The sequence below is a fragment of the Salvia splendens genome, chromosome 5 (genome assembly GCF_004379255.2).
Source record: "Salvia splendens isolate huo1 chromosome 5, SspV2, whole genome shotgun sequence".
NCBI lineage: Eukaryota > Viridiplantae > Streptophyta > Magnoliopsida > Lamiales > Lamiaceae > Salvia > Salvia splendens.
The window spans coordinates 27,109,426-27,133,961 of NC_056036.1; the positions used below are offsets into that span (position 1 = coordinate 27,109,426).

Consider the following 24,536-nt stretch of genomic DNA (forward strand, 5'->3'; position numbering starts at 1 on the left):
CGAAGGAGAACCGCCGCAAGCTATAGTTGTCACCCCAGGACAAACGGCTTGTGATGTGAAGCCCCATGTTATTGCAATCCTGCCCACGTACTGTGGGAAAAGCTATGAAGGCCCTTACGAATTCCTTCATGAGTTCTGTAAAATTTGTAGGGCACAGAGAAGGCCAGCGGGGGCAACCGAGGATGACTATAGATTGAAAGCTTTGTCGTTCGTCCTAAAAGGGGAGGCCAACACATGGTTCATGCGCCTACCACCCGACTCCATTAAGAGTTGGGCCGATTTCAAGTCAGCCTTCTTAGGCGAATTTTTTCCGTCATCTAAGACGAGTGCGCTGAAGAGAGAGATAACCAGTGTGAAGCAAGGTTACGATGAACCCTTGAGTGATTATTGGGCAAAGTATGAGTCTTTTGGATGCATGTCAGAACCATCGTATGGCCGATATAGAGATACATCATACCCTTTATGAGGGGATGAACAAGGCAACAAAAGACATGGCAAACTCGTTGTCAGGAGGAAGCTTCACACAACTAAGGGTCATTGAAGCGAAAATGGTCCTAAGGAAGCTTTTAAGCGCAAATAAGAGGTACGACAATTCAAGGGATGGCTACAGCAGAGAAAGAATTGTGTGCCTCGTCTACTGACCAGAAGCATAAGATAGAGCAGAAGATGGATTTGAAAATGGAAGAGCTGAAAAAGACACTCCTGAGCGCAATCGAGAAGAACGCACCACCACCTTCCCCAACTAGGAGCTATAAGGATGCAGAGCAGGGGAGTCAAGGGCCAGCCTACGAATCGCCGAATGACTTCGTCAACTTGGAGCGAGTCAATGCTGCAGGGTACTATAACTCTAGTAGGAATTGGATCCAAGGGAGACAGTGGGACGCACCATGGAGGGACCATCCAAATTTTCGATGGGGAGATGGGAACCAAAATCAGAACCAAGGTCAAGGTCAGAACCAATACAACCCCCACCCGAACCAGAATTCCAACCGTGGCCCAGTAAATCCCGACCACCAATCCAACTGGTCAGGAAGGAACCAACAACCCCATAACCAGAACCCACTGGACCAAAACTCAAACTCTGTCTATGTACCACCCCACCAGAGTAACTTCCAAAATTACCAGAGTCAGCATAATCAAGGTTCCCAACATCAGCAGAACCAAAACCAGTTCCAAAACCACAACCATTTCCAAGGCCAGAACCAGAATCAATATCACCAAGACCAGTATAACCCTCCTGGCCAGTAAAACCACTACCCACCTAACCAGAACCAGCAAAACTTCTAAAATTACCCACCCAACCAAAACCCCCAGTATAACTAGCACCAAGGGCCAAATCAGTCCCAATATCCTAACATGTCAAGGAGATCTATGGAGGACATGAGGGGATAATTGCTCGCTTCGCAGCAAAGTATCAAGGGTGGGTTGCAGTCCAATAATGAAGTAGTGTAGGGGATGTAGAATGCCCAGAAGGAGCATAAGGCGAACATAGACATGATGAATAGGCAATTGGCTCAGCTGGCGAGTTCAATAGGTGAAATGAAGGGGAATTCAGGAAAACTCTCATCTACAGTCCATGTTCCTGAAAAGGCAAACGTGAGCAAGGTCACATTGTGGTCCGGTACTGCCTATGAGGGGCCCCAACCGAAGAAGTCCAACAGAGAGCCTAGTGGGACGAATATACTGAAGGATGTCGTTTCGGAAGGAGAGCTCAGACCTCTACCTCAGATGCAGGATCCATTCTTTTTGGATGAAGCGCCATTGGAAAAGGGTGAAACAAAAAGGCGTACTGCCCAGGAGAGACTCTCTTAAGGAAACGGAACCCACGAAGAAGACTCCAACCCCGAATGTGCCCCAGAGAGACTCTGGAAAGGCTGTTGAAGAACCGGTTGAAGAGGAGAAAGGAAAAAAACCATTCCCTTACCGTTTCGTGACCAAGAGGAAGAAGGAAAACCCAGTGGATTACTTGTCAATTATTGGGAAGCTGGATCTCACCATACCATTCCTCCAAGTCGTGAAGCTGCCCCCACTTGGAAAATTTATCAAGGAGTTCATAGCCGGGAAGGCCCAGAAGGATGGAAAGATCATGGTGGAAGGGTTAGCGTCAGCGATTGTGCAAGAAAAGCTACCTCCCAAGAGTGCCGATTCAGGTATGTTCACTTTGCCTATAACTATAGGAGATGTAAAAATCGAGCATGCAATGTGTGATCTGGGAGCTTCTATAAATGTTATGCCATTGTTAGTTTATAATCGGCTGAAGGGAGTAACATTATCGAGCACTAGGGTATTAATCCAACTGGCTGATAGGTCATGCATAAATCCTGAGGGTGTGTTAGAAAATGTGTTGGTGAGAGTGCATGATTTTACTTATCCTGCTGACTTTTATGTGATTAAGATGAGTGAGTTTGAAGCTAGGGAGTCTAGTGGTATTTTGCTAGGGAGACCGTTTTTAAGAACAACTAAGACAATCGTGGACATGGCTAAAGGAACAATTTCCATTGATTTTCATGGGGAGAAATTCACATTTGATATCAATGAGGCGATGAAAAAGCCTATCGATTCTGAGAATCTATGCTACGTTGATGTAATTGACCCCCTAGTCCAAGATTTTCTTGAGACCGAATTATTACAGGAAAAACTCCAAGCGTTGATGTGTATGAACAGGCTGACGTAGAAGCGGCTGCATGGTGCGATTTGATCAGTAGCCAAGGGTTAACTGACGAAGAGATAGAAGGAGCAATTAAGGATTTCTATCATAAATCAGAATTTATTAGATCCGCAGAGGCTCAGCTACCGGTCAGTACAGAGGAATTTTCAGATGAAGAGTTAGGAAAATAGGGGGATGCTGTGAGGTGCATTCTACCAGCTGACATACTTCCCCCACAAGTTGAATTGAAAAAATTACTAGCAACCCTGAAGTATGCTTTCTTAGGGGAGGAAAACTCATACCTAGTGATTATCAGCAGCAGCCTGACGAAAGAACAAGAGGCAAGGCGACTGACTGTTCTAGGCAGGAACAAAAAAGCAATTAGATGGAGCCTTACAAATCTGGTAGGGATAAGCCCCGATGTCTGTATGCATCATATCAGGCTAGAAGAAGGAGCGGAAGCACATCGAGATTCGCAGAGGAAGGTGAACCCCAACACGCGGGAGGAAATATTGAAAGAAATCTTGAAGTTGCTGTCATTGGGAATTATCTATTCGGTACCCGATAGCGAGTGGGTCAGCCCTGTCCACATGGTCCCCAAGAAGTCATGGATTCAAGTGGTTTAGAATGAGAAGAAAGAGCTGATAACAACAAGGCTAGTTACTGGTTGCCGGATGTGCATAGACTACCGCAAACTAAACGCCGCAACCAGGAAAGACCACTTCCCCCTACCGTTCATCGACCAGATGTTGTCGCGACTGGCTGGGAAGAAATACTTCTATTTTTTAGATGGGTACAGTGGGTATTTTTAAATCTACGTGGACCCTGAAGACCAGGACAAAACCACCTTTACTTGCCCATTTGGAACTTACGCCTACAGACGCATGCCATTCGGTCTTTGCAACGCTCCAGGAACATTCCAACGATGCATGATGAGCATATTTTCCGATCTGATCGAGGAGTGCATAGATATATTCATGGATGACTTTACAGTCTCGGGGACTCTTTCGACTCATGCCTTCATCACTTGGACATAGTTTTGGGGAGGTGTCAAGCAAAGAGCCTGGTCTTGAATTTCGAGAAGTGTCATTTCATGGTCACAGAAGGGATCATCCTAGGACACGTGGTGTCAGAGAGAGGTATACAGGTGGATCAAGCCAAAGTGGACTTCATTTCGAAACTGACATTCCCTACTGACTAGAAGGGATTAAGGGGTTTTCTGGGGCATGCAGGATTTTATCAACGATTTATTAAGGACTTCGCCAAAATAGCCCAACCTCTTACCAGACTTCTTCTAAATGAGGTGGAATTCAATTTTGATGAACAGTGCAAGGCTGCTTTCAACCTCCTCAAAGAAAAGCTGGTGTCTGCACCAATTATCCGGGCTCCTGACTGGGATTATCCGTTCGAAGTGATGTGTGATGCCATCGACTATGCAGTGGGAGCTGTTCTGGGCCAGAAAATCAAGGGAAAAAGGTATGTGATCTTTTATGCGTCTAAAACTTTAAATCAAGATCAAAGGAATTATGACACCACTAAGAAGGAGATACTGGCCGTGGTGTATTCGTTCGAGATGTTTTGACAGTACTTGTTGGGATCCAAGGTCATCGTCTATACTGACCATGCAGCCATTAAGTACCTGATTACCAAGAAAGAATCCAAACCACGCTTGATCCGGTGGGTACTTCTGTTACAAGAGTTCGATTGGGAGATGGAAGACAAGAAAGGGGTCGAGAATAAAGTCGCAGATCATTGGAGCAGGATAGTGCACGTTGGGAGCAGCGAGGATGTACACGACCGATTTCTGGAAGAACACCTATGTGAAGTGATTTTTGCCGTAGAAAAATTGATTGGAAGGAAGTGATGAAGCTTACTGGCCAGAATGTGACAGAAAAAGAGAAAGAAAGAGTAGGCATGAGCCATGGTATGCGGACCTAGCCAACTACCTAGTTTCGGGAGAACTTCTAGAAGTGCCAAACATCACCAATGCTCAAAGAATGAAGATCAAGAGTGAAGAAAAATACTACTTTTGGGACAACCCATATCTTTGGAAAGTAGGAGCAGATCAAGTGATAAGAAGATGCGTTCCTGACTGGGAGCAAAGGGACGTACTAATACATTGCCACTCCTTGGCCTGTGGAGGACACTTCGGTCACAAGAAAACGACAAGCAAGATCTTGGATAGAGGATTTTATTGGCCAAACCTCAACAAAGATGCCTATGAATTCTGTAGAGATTGAGAGCGTTGTCAACTGACTGGTGGGATCTCTGCACGAGATGAAATGCCACAAGTCCCGGTCATTGTTTGTGAGTTGTTCGACATATGGGGAATGAACTTCATGGGTCCTTTTCCCTCGTCTTATGGGAACTTGTATATCTTAGTCGCAGTTGACTACGTATCTAAGTAGGTAGAAGCCAAGGCCACAAGCACGTGTGAGGCGAATGAGGTGGCCAAGTTTCTCAAGAGCAATATTTTCAGTCGATTCGGAGTACCAAGGGCCATCATATGCGATCAGGGAACTCACTTCTGTAACCGCACAATCAAAGCCTTGATGAAGAAGTACGGCGTGCACCACAGATTATCTAGCCCCTACCATCCGCAAGCGAACGGTCAAGCAGAGATCTCTAACCGAGAGATAAAGAAGATTCTAGAAAAAACCGTCAATCCTTCTAGGAAAGACTGGAGTGTGAGGTTAGAGGATGCTCTGTGGGCGTATCGGACAGCCTACAAAACTCCCATGGGAATGTCCCCGTACCGAATCGTTTTTGGAAAGATGTGCCACTTACCAGTGGGGATCGAGCACCGAGCATACTGGGCAGTACAGAAAGTTAATATGGATGCTAGGGCCTGTGAAGAGGAAAAGGAAGTTGCAGCTACAGGAGTTAGAAGAACTTAGATTGGAATCATTTGATTCCGCCATGTGGTATAAGAAGAGAACTAATTATGGCACGACAGAAATCTACGGACCAAAGACCTCCATGTTGGCCAGAAAGTACTACTCTTCCAGTCGAGATTGAAGCTAATGCCTGGGAAGCTCAAGTCGAAGTGGACAGGACCCTATGTCATAACCGCACTCTGTTCTAATGGAGCAGTGGAGATTTCAGGGAGTATTCCTAACTCTTAACCTTTTATCGTAAATGGACATAGGTTGAAAGTGTTTAGGGAGAATAGTGATGTGGGTGTAGTGGATGAGATCTCACTGCAACCACATACTAAGGTTGCATACTGACCGGAAGGATAGGGATTTGGAGTTCCACTGAGCTAGTCTCTTTTGAGTGAAGTTTGCAATACTAGCCAAGTAGAATTCCAAATTTCCTAAGGGAAATGTAAATATTGTAAATATGTGGTAGTTAATTAAATCTCTGCATGCAATTAAAATTAAAATCCAAAAATGTTTTTCGGTCCTTAAATTTAATTTGGAGTACGTACTGACCACCAGAATGCCATTTTGGTGAAACTCTCAATTTTATTTAAGTGTCCTTTTTACTTTGTTACTAATCTGGTAAATATATATGGGGAAATCATTGAGGGACGAAATTTGAATTGTGGTTGTTGCAGCTTTGCAGGCGGACAGCGACTGGGAGGGCGGGTGTGCAGAGAAGGACATGCGACGTCCAATCAGGAGGCAGCGCTCTCAACCGTCTCCCACTAGAATCGACGCCAACCTGGAAACCGCTTATAGCCGGTTACAAACCCTCAACTACCCATTCTACTCTCATATCCAAACCATTTCCCCCTTCATCTCACAAACCCTCACCTGCAATTTCTCTCTTCTGAAAATTCCCAACATTCACCAGAAACCAACACCACATTACCACCAGAAACCATCAACTCAAGCCATGGGGAAGAAGAAATGGGCAAAGAAACAAACCGGTGAGAAACCCCCTTCAATCCGTCGGGATGAAAACCCAGAATTGCAACCACCAATGGAAGAACGGTCACCGAACCCGCAACCACAGGAGCCGATTCCTCAAGTTCCGGCGATGGTTTCTTTGGATGTAATGATGGAGTTCCTCAGACAGCAGGACCCGAATCGAGATTGGGAGACCGAGTTGGCCGGTTTTAGCCGAATCGGGGGCAAATGGAGCATGACCGGAGAAACCCCAGCAGTACCTGCATCAGAACCGATTGTGCAACCCACAACACAACCACCCACTTCCGTTCCGACTTCCTTAACAACTCCACCAGAATGGGAATCTCCCTCGACGACCACACCATCGGAACCTTCGAAACCCTCCCCGACTCGCCAAGAAACCGAATCAATGGATATTGACCCCATCTCCGCCTATTACGACTCTGACCCAGGAGAAGGTGGGAGAAAAAAGAGCGAGGAGCCGACGAGCCAGGAGGGGGGAGATGAACCAGAGGAAACGCCGACAGCGGAGTTCATCCCTCAAGAGATGGCGAGGTAAGAGATAGATCTGAATGAAACGGCCAGAAAGCAAGGCCTTATGACGAATAAGGAGTTTGAGGCGCTGTTCAAGGAGGTAACCCGTGAGGAAGAAGAAGATGCATCGGAGGCAGTAAGAGAGGGTGGAGAAGCTAGTACAAGGAACGACCCAGAAGGCCCAGCCCATCAGCCAGAAGAAGAGGTGGAAGAGAGGCAAACCGGAGGACGAGTACCACAGTTAGTGACTCCCCAGCCAGACGCATGGGAGAGTGATGGGCATATTGATCAGGAGGAGACAGTAGCAAGAACAGAGGTACCAGGATCAGTGGCACCTCCAGTGTTGAAACCGAAAGCGGTCAAAAGGAAATCGGTGTTGAGGGACGATCCTAAGGCAGCACAACCGAAGCCCAAGAGAGTATTGCAGAGATGCCTAGGAAAATGGAAATCCAGCAAGACGAAGGCGTACACAGCAGCAGATCCAGTTGAAGTTTTAAGTGAAGAGGACAGGACTACTCATACAAAACCTGGGGATGAGTCCTTACCGGCTACTAACCTGGAAGATGCATCGACGGCAGCTGAAGTGGTCTCCACAACGACGAGTGACCAGAGGGATGAGGCTGAGCAGATGGCTGAGGGTCTGGACCTCGTATCTGAGTCAGTAGCTCACGAAGAGCCAAGGAATGACAGTACCCGTATCCGCATAGAGACCAGCCCTACTGCCCAGGACCAGCCTTCGACACAAGCAGAGAAGGAACCGGAAGGCGATGAAGACAGAGATGAAAGCAGGTACCGCGATGAGAGAAAGAGAAAGAGGAAAGCCACTGTTAAGAGAAAGCCAAGTAGCAAGAAGCAACGCACAGTGAACATAGGCATCGTCATCACAGACCCATTTCAGAGAACCCCACCGCACCGTCAGGAGACAAACAACAGCGACTATGCTGCTAGTGAAGAGTCGGGATCCGACAGCGACATCTCCCTGGAGGATGAAGAGTATGGTGAACAATAGCTTCCACTGAACCATCGGGAACTAATACATCCTCTGGTAGAGAGACTGAAGTACCGACGCTGGACAGTGGAACTCACTGATGAGCTGGTGGAGGAGATGAAGCTGTTCGACTCCAAAAAGCTACAAGATGCTTTCGATAATAAGGATGACGGGAGTAAGCAAGTTAAGTGTGGAAAGGTACTCCATTTCCCTTCCCTCGATGAGTTGGATGCCCGTGAACCTTTTCTATCTTATGAGCGTGCGTTAGGATTTGATTGGTTATTGGAGAATAGGGATCCGAATATCCCTATTAGGCTAGCGAAGGAGTGTTTCACTACATTCAGATTTAGGGTCACCTCAGACTTGGACGAGGAGTCAATAAGCTTTAGGTTGTTTGGAGGAGAGATAAGCATGAGTTTGATTGAGTGGACAGTCCGTTTGTGGATGTCTAGCTTGGAGGAGGACATAGGGCCAGAGTGGAGAAGCAGGGAACGGGGAATTCCCCGCAGGCACGTTGATTTTGAGCCACAGGAGGCGTGGGAAGAATTAACTCACCCGGTCGTTGGGCAGTTTTCATCCACTATCTCCCGCTCCATCCACTTCAACAACCCGATCTTACGCCTGGTACAGCTCTACTTGGATTTCAACTTGCTGGGACAGTCGAATTCAGCCGTCCGAACATCGATGATAGAACTATACCTCCTTTTGTGCGCCAAGCGCGGGAGGAAAATACATCTGGGTTTCTAGACAGCTTATCAGTGTCATCTTATTGCCACCCATCCCGCGAGAAACCTCTCCCTCTGCCATATCTTGGGAGCATTCGTAAGGAACAACATCATTATCTCAGAGGATGAAGGCTTATCCCTTCTAATCATGGTCGAGCCTCCTAGTCTGTTTGATACACCATTCTTCGTCCGAACGAATACTGTTTACATGAGGCAGGGAGTACCGCGTTTCTACGCTATGGGAGAAGAAGCTATCCCGGCTAGAAGAGTTGCAACGAGCCAGGGAACACAAACTCAAGCGCAGAGGCAAGAGAGATTGGAGAGAGCAGTGACAGAGCTAGCAGGGGAGAATAGGCAGGCCAAAGCAGAGTTGACCCGCTTGACCAATGTAATGGAAAAAATTATGAGGGAGTTAGCGCAAGGGAAGACAATCCGAGGAGCTGGACCGAGTGACCACGGTGGCCAGACTGATGAACCAGAAGTAACCGAGACAGAAGTGGAAGCGACAGAGGAAAAAGGTACCGAGGAACCGCCAGAATCTGAGGGAAGTGAATCCGAATCCGAGAGAGAGGAGTCCGAAGAACCACCTGCACCAACCCCTGCCCCACGGAGGAGCAGGAGAAATATATGACCACCCCACTAACCAGTATGTTTTCTTTTCTTCTTAATTTGAAGTTTTTATTTGTTTTTTTTTTTTTTGTTTTTAGGTAGAGTAAATTTATGTAGCATGTGAGTGTAAACCCTATTCATAACACTTATACTATTCAATAGTCTAAGTGTGAGAAGTACGGGGTTTACCACTTTGACGCATGTGTTTGTGTTTTGTTGTTTTCTTTTCGTGTGCATGTTAACTCACACTTAGCCTACTGCGTAGCCTAAGTGTGAGGAGTTTATGTATATATGTGTTTATTTTTGTTGAGCTCTGTTTAGATTTAAAACTCTCCCACTTAGCCTATTGCATAGTCTAAGTGTGAGAAGTTTTTAGTATCAGCATGTGTCATTTTGTTTTGGTATGTCTGTGTGTCAGCCATACTAGCCATTACCTTTTCCACTTCACAGCCTTATCTGAGGGTAGACACTTGTGAAGTGGGAGGGGGATACAATGGCCAGTATGTCATATGTGTATATGTGTAGTCTGTGTTTAGTGTTTGTGTAGTGTTTTTCTAGGTCTAGTTTTTTTTCTTATACGTGTTGATTGGGCTTGAAACTCAATTGTCTCGAGCTGACGGTGAGGGGAATTGAGAGAGATAGGACATGCTGGATAATCTAAAACACCCCCTTAGTATCTCCTAGTCAGTACAGATGATGCAAGAATGAGAGAAAAGCCCATCCTTAGAGCCAAACACAAGCCCTCTTAAAATGTGAGTTAAAAGCCTAAAGTGGAACCACTTTTCACCAAACTAGAAAAGAAAAGAGTGGCTACCACATGATCCCTAGGGTGAGGTGACCGCGTGTAGCAAGACCTGAAGGCAGTAGGAAAACCCCCCCCAAAAAAAAACCACCTTTAGAACCTTTTTTCTAAGCCATATCTATACCCATATATAACCCCCTAGCCACTGGGACTGCGTGTGCGAGGCATAAGGCAAGAAGGAAACTGGCCAGAAGGACATACAAGAAAGAAACCAACTGGAGAAGGAAATCGAGAAGCAAGGAGAAAACTGACCAGGAAGAAATTCCAGGCCCAAAAAAGATAAGAAGGAATAAGGGTGGCGAAGCCACATAAAGAATGCTGAAGTAAATGGTCGAAAACACTTGACCACACAAAAAAAAAGAAAGATAAAAGAAAGAAAAAGGGTGGCGAAGCCACAAGACGCTACTGACCAGTTGGAGACCAATATCAGAAAATGTCCAACCGAGAGAAGTAGCAGCCGAAAGGTCAAATGCACACAGTTCTCCCGCATCAAAATAAGTAGTAGTTTTGAGCCTTAGAGCCTTAGGAACATCCACCCCGTTACAAGCCTTAAAGACCTCCAGCAGCCGCACGTGAAATCTAAGTCCGAAGCATCTGTGGTTCAGCATTATCAGAGAATACAGTTCTAACATCCCTGGTGAGGAATGAGTGACTGAGCGAATTTAATGTTTGGCCGCGAGGATGGGTGATCTTGACGCGCGAATATACTGACTGGGAAGGAAAAGGTGGGCGGCGGAAGTTCAAGGCAGTCTAAGGCCGGATTGCACCTAATCCCAAGGGGAGGGGTGTTTGAAAATATAGCCCGATTAATGTGTTTAAGTGTTTCTTGTGTCTGTTTATGTGTGTTTGTGTTGTTTTTGTGTTTTTTCTTTGCGTCATGATTTAGAGTCAAGTTTAGGATAGGGTCGGTCAAGGGAGTAACCAGGCTAGAATTCGACTTATTTCTTTTTGTTTGTTCTTCACGCTTGAGGACAAGCATGTGGTAAGTGTGAGCAGTTTGATAAGTCGTATTCTAGGCATTGGTTACTGGTCAGTATAACGTGCATAATTGGAATATATCTGTAAAACAGTTGCTAAAGTGTGCAGGGAAAGGGTTCCAGTCAGAAGGAAAGGTATCGGATAACTCAGGTTAAAAGGGCATCATAATGTTGCTATATTGACCAGTATGCATGCCAAAAAGGCTCGAGATGGAGAAGAAGGATTGCTGGGAAGATCAGCCACAAGTAAGGGCAAAAGGGTCATTTCGCGAAGACAGTCTACCCTAAAAATCAAGGGCAGGCCTCCCTATAAAAGGAAGCCACTTGGAGAGAGGAAATCATCATCGATCATAGGGAATCAATTTTAGGAGCTCTACACTTAGTTAGAATTCTCTATCGGTAGATCATTTCTTTCAGCATTGTCCTACATCTACTCATTCCTCGCCACAACCATGGTCACCTAAAGTTCACCAGTTCGCCGGAGTTCCGCATTATCTCGTTCCAGCCAGTTCATCGCGTAGTGATAGTCGTTTCATCGCTCGGAGTGGCAAACAATCTTTATTTGCTTTCTTAGTTAATCTTTACGTGTTTCCTTACGTTGGACCTGTTGCACTTTCAATTTCCGTTTGCTTTTGAAGTATTTCGTTTAGGTCCAAACACCTTTTATGCAATGAAGTTGTCTTTGTGCATCGTTTTCTGTTTGATTCAGTTTCTTTCTGCCTAGATAGTGTAGATCTAGTTGTTATTGTAATTTCCAAGTGTTGCGAGAATGTTTTCATTTCCGCATTGATAAATTTGAGTTCATGAATTTAGATAGCTGTTAGATTTTAGATTTGAAATGGTTAAGTTTGAAAGCCTAGTCTACGTGATTTCTGCCACCTTGCATGTTACCCAGTAAGCGTAATTTCAGTTTTGTTAGTTTAATCTTTTGATTTGGAGTTTAGACTGTAGATCTGTTCTTGTGAAGTTGTTAATCTGCATCTCTCGTTGATGAATTTTGGGTTTGTTAATCTGAGTTTATTCATGTTGGAGAAGATAACATCCACATCTAAGTTTGGGACCACTTTTGCTTTTAGTTACTTTTTGCTTTTGTCCTTACTTTTATCTACCTTTTCTGCTGGTACCCTACAGACCCGTCAGTCTAGTCACCTAACTACCACTTATTCTCTGATATTCCGTTTAGCCTTTTATAGTAACCCCGTACCTTCCACATATTTTCTGAAACATAATGTTCCCCCACTCTCACGTACACAACTGCTTATCAATCTTCTTTCACACCTCCTAGTCAGTAGAGTACCACCTTAATTTCCAGTCTAGTTAGAATCTCAACCCAAAGCGTGGTAGCTAACCAACCTTTCCATAATATCACCACTATTACCAAAGCGCATTCATCTCTGTGGGATTCGACCCTTACATCCACTATACTAGTCAGTAGAAGTGGGTTGAGGAATTATTGATACCAGATTCAGGCTTAGCTGGGACGTCCATCCTGATCTGTAGGACATATCCTTTGCTTGACACGACACCTGCACAAACCTGCTCTTTCAATTTCCATCACCAGTTCATCATTTGACCTCGTGCAGCTCCTCAAGTTCTGCTAGGATACAACCAATCCTTCACTCTCTCCTTCAGTAGAATTTGCATAATGATTTTCATCCAATAGTGGTCCAAAATTTTGTTGAGGTTGAGGTTGGTACTGGTGTGTTGATCAGGACAAGTTTGGTCTTGATGGTAATGGGTATCTTTTGTTTGCCAACCTTCATCCGACCATGTAGGGAAGTGATCGCCCGCCTTGGAAGGGTAGGATTGATAAGGATGACTTGGGAATGAAGGGTAATGACTGAGATAGTCAGGTTGGTATGTCGGTGGGTTGAATTCATGGCTTTGATATTCAGGGTAGGGTTGGTAGTGTGGATATCCTATTTTATAGGGTTCTGTATGGTATGGGAACGGTGTGTATTCTTCTGCCCGGCTTCATCCTCCACATTGTTGGTATTCTTGTTGGTACACCTCTGCTTGACTTCCAGATTCCAGCTTGTATTTGAGTTCTAGAACTCTCCTATATTCTGACGGTGGTTTACTTGATTAGTCTGGAAGTGGGGTTGGATGGAAACAGTTGGATGTTGTCTTGACCCAATCACTGCCTGGAGTATTTCTTCTAGCTTGTCAATCTGGCTCTCCATTAGATAGTCCTTGTCTTCTGTGGGAGTACTCTTCACTTTTTCTTGCACTGGGGCCACCGATGTATCATCGTACTCCCTCTTTACGTTTAGCAGTTTTTCCAGGACAATCTTTGCCTTACTCAGCCTTAGCTTGTACAAACTTCCTCCGCTTGACGAGTTCACTAGGTCCTTGCTCTTAGCATCCATTCCATCATAGAACTTTGAGTAGACCTCCACTTCCATCAGATTGTGATTCGGGCATGCATCCAGAAGACCTCTATATCTGTGCCAATATTTGCTCAAGCTCTCAACATACATTTGGGTAGCCTCTCTGATTTCCCTTCGGAGTGCATTTATTTTTTATGCTGGAATAAATTGGGTTAGGAACTCCATTTTGAAATCCGACCACGTCTTGATGCTGTTGGGTTCCAATCCTCTAAACCAGGCATCTGTTTCACTCTTCAGAGAGAGAGGGATATGACTCTCAGCTGGAGATCCTCCTCACTTGACCCCTCTGGTCTTCTCTGCACTATGCAAATTTTGTCAAACTCACGAAGGAATTCAATTGGGCTGTCAGCATCAGTTCCCAAAAAGGTAGGTAAGATGGCTAGGACTTATGGGTCCACATACACCGCTTAGTGATATATATGGCAGATGTCGGCTCGTTCACCGAGTGGGCATAGATTGAACCTATCTCCAGATCTTCTTTCTGATTGCAGACTATGGTGGTCTCTTCCTTGGTTTCCTCCTTGTCTGGGGCGGCGATTGATTCTAGCGAAGTCACAAAGGTGATGTCCTCACTTTCTTCACATTTGACACCAGAGTCAGTCTGTGGAGTGGGAAGTGATTCGTCTTGAACAGTCTGTGGCTCCACTCCCTCTTCTTTTGCTTGCCTCATAGACTCGGTGCCTTCAAACTGGGGTAGACAAAAAACAATAAAAAGCTTATTTACAAAATTTAAACTAAAATTCTTTAATAAAACCTTAGACGCTCTGTCCATCTATGTGTTCCCTTGCTCCAGTAGCTCCCTTGGTTCACACCAGCAGGGAAAATGCTTGATCCACATAGATAAAGACATAGATTCTTCACAGTTGTTGCCCTGAGCTGTCTCTAAACGCAAAACAAAACAAAGAAACAAAGAAAATATTAAAAATATTTACACCCAAGGTGTCTCACAACAAATGTAGGACAAACACCATTATCCCCAGCAACGGCGCTATTTTTGATTTGAGTGTGCATCTTTCCATGTCTTTTTTCTTTCTCTTTTTGTTAGATCGTTGTGGCTTGCTCAAGTTGAAGGGTCAAACTGATCCAGCCAGCCTGTATACGCCTGTTACCTGCAAAACTGCAGATGAGTGGATCAAGTAAAAGCTCAGGCTGATCAACTCGACATGGATTCGACTTTGAGAGAGATGAAAGGAAGAAACTAAAAAGATGTGTTCTCTCAAAACCTTAACCCACTAATACTATTAACTAGTATAGGGAAGTAAGGATCGATCCCACAGAGATGAGGCGTTTAGAGATTTGTTTGCATGACAAGACTTGGGAATGGCTGCTGCCACACTTTCTAGGGGGTGGGTTATGTTAACTGCTAGACATGAGAAAATAAATTTAACTAAACTGATCAACTTGCAAGACAAAGCTAAACTACTTGATCAACTTAAATAAACTTTCCATAAATGGACAAACAGAATAAACGGGGATTGTTAGTCCCCTGCAAAAAGCACTGTAAAGTGTGTGCGTGCAAGGAATCAAGAATAAGAAACAAAAAGAGATCCGATTTCAGCTCTAGAAGAGAGCTGAATTAAGATGTTCTAACTACGAAAGCTTTTGAGACCCCCTCCCTACACTACTGGCTGAGGCTCTCCTTCTTCATGTGTTAGGATTCCTTTATATAGAGAGGCGTAGGACACTGATCCCTAGGGTACCATCCTCTCTGAAATGTCATTGTTGCAATTCACATTTTGTAGGTGGGGTCTTTAGCTCTATCTTCCAATGCAGAACTCCTGCTGGCTCCGTTTAATTTTTAAATTGATCAGCTCAATGCCATAGTTTTTCCCTTTTTTCTTGATTCGTTCGTCCGCCCAACTAATTTGTTCATTTTTCTGAAAACGGCAGATTTCACACACACCTGGCTCAAAAATAGACGTTAGTTCCTGGATTTGAGTGCAGTTTTACCACGAAACACATGCATGAAATGAGCCTCATCAGCGCTGCTACTTCTTGTGGAGGGAGAAAGAAGACAAAGAACCGGTGCCCAAAGTGTGGGTTGTTGTTCGAAAACACCAAAACAAAAAACGCGACCTCCTCCAATTCTACCAAACTTTAGATCAATTGCATTGGGATGGCGAGGTGAAATCCGACAGGAAGATGAAGGGGAGACAGCAGAACGACGGCGGAAACATGAGGAAGAAGGAGCGGCCGCGTAAGGGATTATAGAGAGAAGCGCGAGCTTTTTCCTAGAGAGAGAAAATCTCAACCCTTACTACTTAAACTATGTTGGGTAAACTATTTATAATGACTGGTTCCACTGCATGCGGCCCCATACTACAGAAACCCCCCTCTGGCCTGGACCTACGGATTGGTTACCGCTTGCCCCTACGCATATGAGGGGTTTTTTGGAGGAAACTTAGTACCACTGACAATTGACCAAGCGAGTCACCCATATTCCAGGGCCGTACAGACCTGTTACATGAAATGCACCAAAACCAAAGCAAGCCAACCCGGAGAGAAATAAATGAATTCCAAAGATCTTGGGCAAAAAGTCCCCCCTCAACCTAGTAGAAATAAATTTCCACTATTTTTGTTACTCAGAGGGGCAAACTTGAGACCTCTGTCAATGATGTCTAAGCTCATTGCCGCTAGGGCAAAGGCTCTGGACTCGATCTACTTCATTTCATTGTTGAAGAGGCGGCTGAACTTTTGGATATCTTCGCTTGCTCGTCCGAAATGCATCCATTCATCTTTACTTTGCGTTTAACAGTTCCACCCGGCCGCTTAGCGTTGTAGAGCTCAGTGACCCGTTCTTAAAACTTCTTCCTCGTTTGGTTTCTTCCCACAATCGAATCTTCCGAAGTGGCAACCCACGCGTCAAATAATTTATCCATCTCCTTCGGGGAGTACGGACTGCGGACATTGAACTCTGGAACGTTGTTCAGTTTAGTGTTGCTCTTTGGAAGTTGGCACAACAACTAGGTCTGGTCATAGTTGTCCATCAGTTCGGCCATCCACAGGAATGGCGTGCCGTTGTGCTGCATGTAATAAATAGTAATAAGCAGTAATACTTGGAAGGGGGAAAAATTGGTATTTTTTGTGATTTTTTCGAATTTTCCTATCAAAAATAAAATTCAATGGTAAACAGTGACGCTCACTCCACAACGCACCATGTGTCACGGGCACGACGACTCCACAGAGTGAGTCATGGTCACCATGGAAAGACGATTTCTATGGCGAATCAACTGCAATGGCGGCTCAATGCGGTCTTGTCCTGTCGGCACTAGCCGTCTCGCCCACCGAGCACCATTGTGGATGCTCTAAATTTCAATTGTTTCAAGAAAAAAATAATTATGAAAAGATTCTGAAGTATGCACTTTGTTAGTTGATTTTGCAAATCTAGATTCATAAGTTATTTGTAAATTCTCTTTCTGAGTGATAACTTGCCCAAAAATATTGTTTTAGTTCACATTTTCAATAAATGTTTAGATCGTTGTACTTTTTTTCTTCTTATCTGTATTTTATCATTTATCTTTCCTGTTCTTTTTCTTTTTAAAAGTCTACAATTGTTTGTTATAGGTTTTTTTAAAAAACTTCTTATCTCTTACATTTACTTCTTATCTTTTTCTTCTCTTTCGTATTTCCATCACATATATCTAGACTAAAGTTCCTTTTTGGTCCTTAACATATAACGATTTTTTGATTTTGGTCCAAAACATTATCTTTTGAATTATTTGGTCCCTCACAAATAAAAGCGGGTCACATATGGTCCATTTTGGACTGAACCGTCAAATTTTTGACGGTTTAATTACCAGGTCACAAATCCGCCACAAATCCGTCACTAATGGGGAGAAAATGATCTGTCACTAATCCGCCACTAATCCGTCATAAATCCGTCACTAATCCGTCACTAATCCGTCACTAACTAATTGTAAGAAACAATAAAATCACAATCTTTTCTCTCCAAATCTCTCTCTGTGTTTCAGCTTCACTAAAATGGCATCGCCACCTCCGCCTTCCCTCCTCAGTGAGTGTTGTTTGAATCACAAGCTCCCGAGTCATCTTGGCTGAGTGTTGTTTGATTCTTTCCCGCTTCATGTTTCTTCAAACATGAAGCATGATGCTTCCACATCGCGGATGTGCCATTTAACTTCGGATCAGCAGCTATCAACGAATCACACCGTTTACATTTTCCTTTTTTAACCGAATCAACAATCACTTTATCAAATTCAGCCCACACATCCGACCTCTCTACATTTTTACGCTTTTTTGATGAATTCCCATTTTTTGACGCCATTCCCTTTCCTTCTCCCTTTTCCCCTAGCCCTAGTTCTTCAATTTCAATATCTTCAAGAATATCGAGGTCTGGCCGGTTGCTACCTACGTCTTGGGTGAGAGATTCTGAAGTTTCCATCTTTAAACAGACAACAAATAAAGAATCAGTGGAAGCTGATTGAGATAGACTACACAATTGAACATAATAAACAATTTTAAACCAACTGCAAACTTGAACCTATTATATCTAGCATGAGTTCATGGAAACCAAAAAGTACAAAAAGTCACCAAATAGATTAATGAGCAAGCCATTATCAATTTATCATATTCGAAAGTCATCTGAATTATTTTGATAAAAAAATTCCTCTGCTTATCATATTCGAAAGTCATCTAAATTATAAACATTATAAAAATATTAAATTTAATAGGAGTACTTATTTTACAATAAATTAAACTTTAATATCAATCAATTTAATACATAACACTAGAGTTTAATATCCATTTTAAAATTAACCCAGATTAATTAACTGATGATTAATATGTCTATCCTGTATATACGTATAAATTTGTGCAGCTTAAATAAGATAAGCATCATGTGAAATTGTGGAAATCTCTAACAAAATAGATTGAGAAAACAAAATTACTGCTGTTAATATTAGTCAGTAGAGTAACAGTAGTTGATTTACTGCTCTCCGTCAAACACACCTAAGTTAAAGAAGGAGTCTCCGGCGGAAGGAGTCGTTGCGGAAGGAGTCGCCGGCGGAAGGAGTCGCTGCGGAACGAGTCTCCGGCGGGTGGGAGTCGGCGGCGGGTGTGGCGTGTTGGAGGAGCGGGGTAGGGTGTGGGAGGGAGCTCTGGGAGTGGGACTGACGGACTGTGGGAGAAGGGTTAGTAATTGTTTGGGGATATATTGGGCTTCATGTAACTTGGGCTCAATAGTAAAATGAGTCTTTGGGCCAGTTTTAAATAATTAAATTACATCAACTAAGCCCAATCGGTTCTTTACGGTTATAACCGATCGGTTCTCGGTTATAACCGAGAACCGATCATGACCTTCATATGGGAACCGACACCGAACCGATAACCAAAAAAATCGGTTATCGGTTAACCGAGAACCGATTTTTTCGGTTTGGTTCTCGGTTAACCGACTAACCGATGACCGAATTCCCAGCCCTACTCCTCACCGCGCTTCTCCTCCTCCTCCTCCTAATCCCGCCCTCCCAATCACAATCCGCCACGTGCACGAAGCAATCCTTTACCAACAGCGATCACGCTATTCGCCACCGTGGTGCTGCCGGAGAAGGGAAGGACGGTGCTCAACCACGCCTGGCAGGTTGGGGGATCCGTCTCCGGGGGGCGTTCCGGCGAAGCACGAGTTTCAGCCCGCGAATTTGAACGCGAAGGGAAGCCTTGATTTGTTGAAATGGCACAACAGCTCTTCCACCGAAGGCGATTCCAAATTGAAGAAGAGGAATGTGAGTTCTTTTTCTGGTGATTTCGTTTCTGAATTCTGTGAATCATGAGAAATTGCATTGTGATTTAGTAGAATTAGATGTTCAGGTAGTTTGGCATGTGCTTGATTTTGAAATTTTGAACATCGTTGGTTTCTGGCGATTGAACCAACGAATTAGGTTAAATGTAGGTAGAATTAGGGCTTCATTGATTTGGGGGAAATGCTGGAAATACAGAAGTAGTTTGGTATATGTTTGGTTTTTTGGTTTCCAGTGATTCAGATTCATGGAGTGCTGAATGTGGTGAAGCAACACTTCACAAACCTTCAAATCGACTATTTGTTGAAGACTCGGGTGGATTGCCCGCTCCATTTCTGCATCCGGAGTAGGGTGGGGTTGAATATATTCAAAGAAACAAAATTAGTGACGGATTTATGATCCGCTAATTAAAACCGTCAAAAATTTGACGATTCCGTCCAAAATGGACCAAATGTGACCCGTTTTTATTTGTGAGGGACCGAATAATTCAAAAGATAATGTTTTGGACTAAAATAAAAAAATCGCTATATGTTAAGGACCAAAAAGGGACTTTAGTCCATATATCTATGATGTCGACGAATTATTTAAACTTAGGTAATGGTTGTAGGTGACTAAGATTTGGATACGAAAATTGTTGGTGTCACGAAAAGTCTGGTCTAAAATTAGTAGCAATTCAAATCGACAATTCCATGGAATGGTCTCCATTGTGTGAGAGAATAAAATTGTAATCTTATTTTACTAGGAGTATGATTCAATGCACTCTAAAGGTGAAGTTTAGACTCATTGATATAATTTTAGGGCCGAATGCTAAAGCTTGAGGAGAAAAAACAAAAGGATGGAATTTAAATTCAAGCGAGAAAAAAAAAAGAAAAATCAACTTTAGAAGGCCCTGAGGGCCGTCAGGTTTACACCATGCGAACTTAGTGTGCCGTTGGAACTGGAAAAGACGTGAATTTGATCCTTATTCAATTTATTCCCAAGTATACGTAAGACCTAGAAAATTTTAAAAGGACTTTTGCCACTTCAAAGAAAAAGAAAGTTGGAATGAGAGATGCTCAAGAGCTGAAGAAAGGATTGAAGACGTAGTTAGGAAAGGAGTAATTACACTATATATACAAAATGTTTAACTGATATTTCAATTTAGTACAAAAAATTTTAAATTAATATATTTATAAAAAAAAATAAAAATAGTGTTCTAAATTGATACATTAAGTCAAATTCCTCTATCACTGTTACTTCTCTTCTTTTTCTCATCCTATTCACTCCCAGTCATAGCAATCATAATCTCGAAACCCGCTCAGAAACCATGATCAACTAAAATTTAAAACTATTCAGCTAATAACAAAATCACAAGTGATTATCATTGTTCTCTACTCAAAGACGGTGCATTCGGTAAAAAGATATGACAACGTAATGCAAGAACACAACACCATAAATATCACAAACCATTAAATAAGCTACACAACTAAAACTTCTCTGCCAATTCATCACCATAAGCTCTAAAAGCTATACAAGATAAATTACAACACAAAAAATTGTAGTCTGCAAAGATAAGCTTGGAAGTTTCTCAATCCACATCGCAAGACAATACTAGTTTTAGTACTTCACAAAATTGAACAAAAGTGTACAGCAAAGATTACATTACTCCCAAGTTAGTGTCCACATTATGAATAATTTCAGAGAGACGCGCTACAAGCGGGATAGCGTACTGAATCATCGTCCTCAACCGGGTTTCTGTCCTCTCTAGGACTAGGGCTGGCGGCTATATCCTCATAAGGACTCTCCTCCTAGCTGCAGGACTCACGTGACTATGGCTAGTCTCCTTTGGGGTATCACTATTGTAGGACATAATTTGGGAGTGAATAGGATAAAAAAGAAGAGAACTATAAGTGTTAGAGAAATTTGATGGAATATATCAATTTAGAACACTACTTAAACTTTTTTATAAAAATATGTTAACTCAAAACCTGTAACACCTCGAAAAATAAAGGAGAGAAAAAAAATAATAATCTAATTAAATCTTTTGCTAGTTGACTTGGTCAAATATATCTCTCCAAACCTACCAAAAATCTTCTCATATCTCTAATCCCTAAAATCTCTCCAACAAACTAAATTAAATCTTTAAAGATACATACATCCATAGTAATATATATAGGGCTGGGGAAAAATATCGAAAAAATGATATATCGCTCGTATCGTATTGAAAAATATCGAAAAATTATCGGATTTTCGATATATCGTAATTTTCGATACGAAACGATACCGTATCGTAAGTTTTCGATACGATAACGATATGAATTTCCTTATATCGCGATATATCGTTTTATATCGAATATACGATATATATCGATATTTTCGATATATCGTTTTATATCGAATATACGATATATATCGAATATACGATATATATCGCTATTTTCGATATATCGAATTTCGGTACGATATATCGAAAGTTCGATATATCGAAACTTTCGATACGATAACGATATGAAATTCTTTCATATCGATATTTTCGATACGATATACGATACAACGTTTTCGATATGATATATCGTATCGACCCACCCCTATTATATATATATACACCCAAACCACTCCACATATTTCACATTCCACACATCCAAAGAAACCGAGAGGGAGTAGAGAAAGACTTTGATTTCTTCCACCCAATTCTATCCTGCAATTGCAAGGTATTTTTCCTCTCCAATCTAAAATCTCCACGTTTTGAGTTCTATGACACATCATTCAATATTTCACGGTAGTTCACACAAGCTTCTATCTTTAGGCTCTTGAAACCAATTGTTGTTTCAATTACTCTTTACGAAAATCAAATAAGACCGTAATTAGAATTAGGAAGCTTAGCTGTCGAAGCCGGAGGTGGAGGCTGTGCTGCCTGACTGGAGCACGCCGGCTGGAATCCACGGCGACGGCGGAGGCAGAGGCGGCGGCGACGGAGGCGGAGAGCAACATTAATGATCTGGTGGCAGAGTGCGAGCAGTTCACAGCCATGTTCAGGAGGAAGGCTTTCTTGCACGGGTACCCTGCTGGGAGTATATTTTAAGTTTTGGGGCTTTGGTTAAATAAGCATTTGTTGTGATAAAAGGGAGATAGGCGTAGGTGGCAGGGAGCATATTTCTTTTTACTTAATGTTTTTGGCCACTTCTTGTTTTGGACTATTTAGAATTTAAATAGAGAAAAAGGGTTAGTGTTGGGCCACGTAAAAAAATAATGCCAACATGGGGAGTATAATTTATTGTTTGGGCAGATTGTTTCTTTGGCGATGTTTTAAATCAGAAAAGTATAAAGACTTAATAAATGTGTTTTCTCTAGGAAAGAATTAAGAATAATACGAGCACACACGTAGGATGCATGCATTCTAATTAGATGTTTTCTTGAGTTTGATGAGTTTATTATTTATTTCAAAAGGGTTTTCTTTCACAAGCGAGTTAAGGCGGAGTGAGAATTTTCAAGTTAAGAACTGTAAGAAAACGAGGTGGGCTAAGGACTATGTCCTAAGCAGTTTATTTCAAGTACGAGTTATGTGATTAAATTCCAAATATTTTGTGTCATGCCGTATTTTGTTTTTGAGGATGTGCCTATCTGATCGCCTAGCGGGGAGCGAGTCCCTACTAGAAGTTATGAGTTTAATCGAATTCGGGTTTGTCTAGGGAGCGAGTCCCTATTCAAGCTAGTGTACACAGAGGGGATCGTGCGCTAGCTTTCGAGTTGGCCGGTCCGGTGATCGAGAATGTGGCCACGTTCTCGTTTCACATAGGAGGTTCAGATATGGTACGAGGAGAGAGAAAAATGGGTTGCAACCATACTTTTGAGCGAGAAAATGTTTTGGGTGACTTGGTCTTTTATAAAACCCCGAGTTCACTTTTAAATGCTGACACAATATTTTATAAAATGTTTTCGGCATGAGTCCACTGAGTGCATCAAGTACTCAGCCCTGCATTTCTTTTTAAAAATGTGCAGGTTGAGCGTGACGAGCGCGGTGGGTGTTGAGCAAGGCCGTTGAAGAAATCTAAGTGTCTAGAGTGTGTCATGTCTTCACACGTGGCATATTCCTTCTCTCAAATTCTTCCGCTAAGTAGTTGTCCTTCTTTTGAGTTAATGTATTGTTGAGATACTCTGATTTTATTCGAGCTATTCCCATTTGTTTCGAGCTATGATCGATTTGTGTTGTTTCCCCCTTTGGGGTATCACTATTGTAGGACATAATTTGGGAGTGAATAGGATAAAAAAGAAGAGAACTATAAGTGTTAGAGAAATTTGACGGAATATATCAATTTAGAACACTACTTAAACTTTTTTATAAAAACATGTTAACTCAAAACCTTTTTTACTAAATTGAAACACTAGTGAAACATTTTGTACACGTGTCTTTAGATATACTATATGAGACTCATCATTAGAGGTGTCAAGTCGGCCGGGCTAGGCCAGGCCGGGCCGGTTCAGGGCTAGGCCAAGTTCAAAATTTTTATTGTGCTAATTAACCATTAATTAATCTATATATTGGAACAACATAGTATAAATGATGTAGATATATTCCCACAAAATAAGGTAAGATTTTGTAGGCATGAGTGTTATATTGGAATGTGTATTATAGTTATAGATTACACACGCATATGTTATATAATACCACAAAATTAGGAATTATATTATGCTATAATCATGGAACAATTTTTAATTGAGATAAATCAATTAACAACTAATATATATAATTATGCAAATCAAATGTAATAATGGAAATCAAATCTTATAAGTTTCTGACTAACATTTCTATTGGGTCAGGTTACAGAATCTCCTGCCCTCTTTATTTCCTAACCTTTAGGGAAGTAAGGATCGATCCCACAGAGATAAAGAGTCTTGAGGATTTGTTTGCATGACACGACTTGGGAATAGCTGTTGCCACGCTTTCTAAGAGGTGGGTTAAGTTAACTATTAGACATGAGAAAATAAACTTGACTAAACTGATCAACTCCGAGAATGAAACTAAACTACTTGATCAACTTAACTAAACTTTTCATAAATGGACAAACAGAATAAACGGGGACTGTCAGTCCCTTGTAAAAAGCATTGTAAAGTGAAAACTTTCTAACAACTTCATCTTCTTCAACAAATCAACATGGAAAACAGAGTAGATAACAGATCTGAAAAGATAAGAAAGATGAAACATCAGGTGATCAGCTACCTTGTTCTCAGTGCCTTTCTTGTCTCTCACCTCCCAATCGAACTCTTGAAGTAACAAGACCCA

The 24,536-nt window shown here is 42.5% G+C and overlaps 1 long non-coding RNA gene across 1 annotated transcript; it reads right to left on the reverse strand.

Annotated features, from left to right (window-relative positions):
* Nucleotides 1-17,118: 17,118 nt before the first annotated feature.
* Nucleotides 17,119-19,565, reverse strand: LOC121802686. Its single transcript, XR_006050833.1, has 2 exons — nucleotides 18,492-19,565; nucleotides 17,119-17,925 (listed from the first exon to the last, which is right to left on the reverse strand). It is a non-coding gene; the product is annotated as an uncharacterized LOC121802686 (long non-coding RNA).
* Between the last annotated feature and the right edge of the window lie 4,971 nt (nucleotides 19,566-24,536).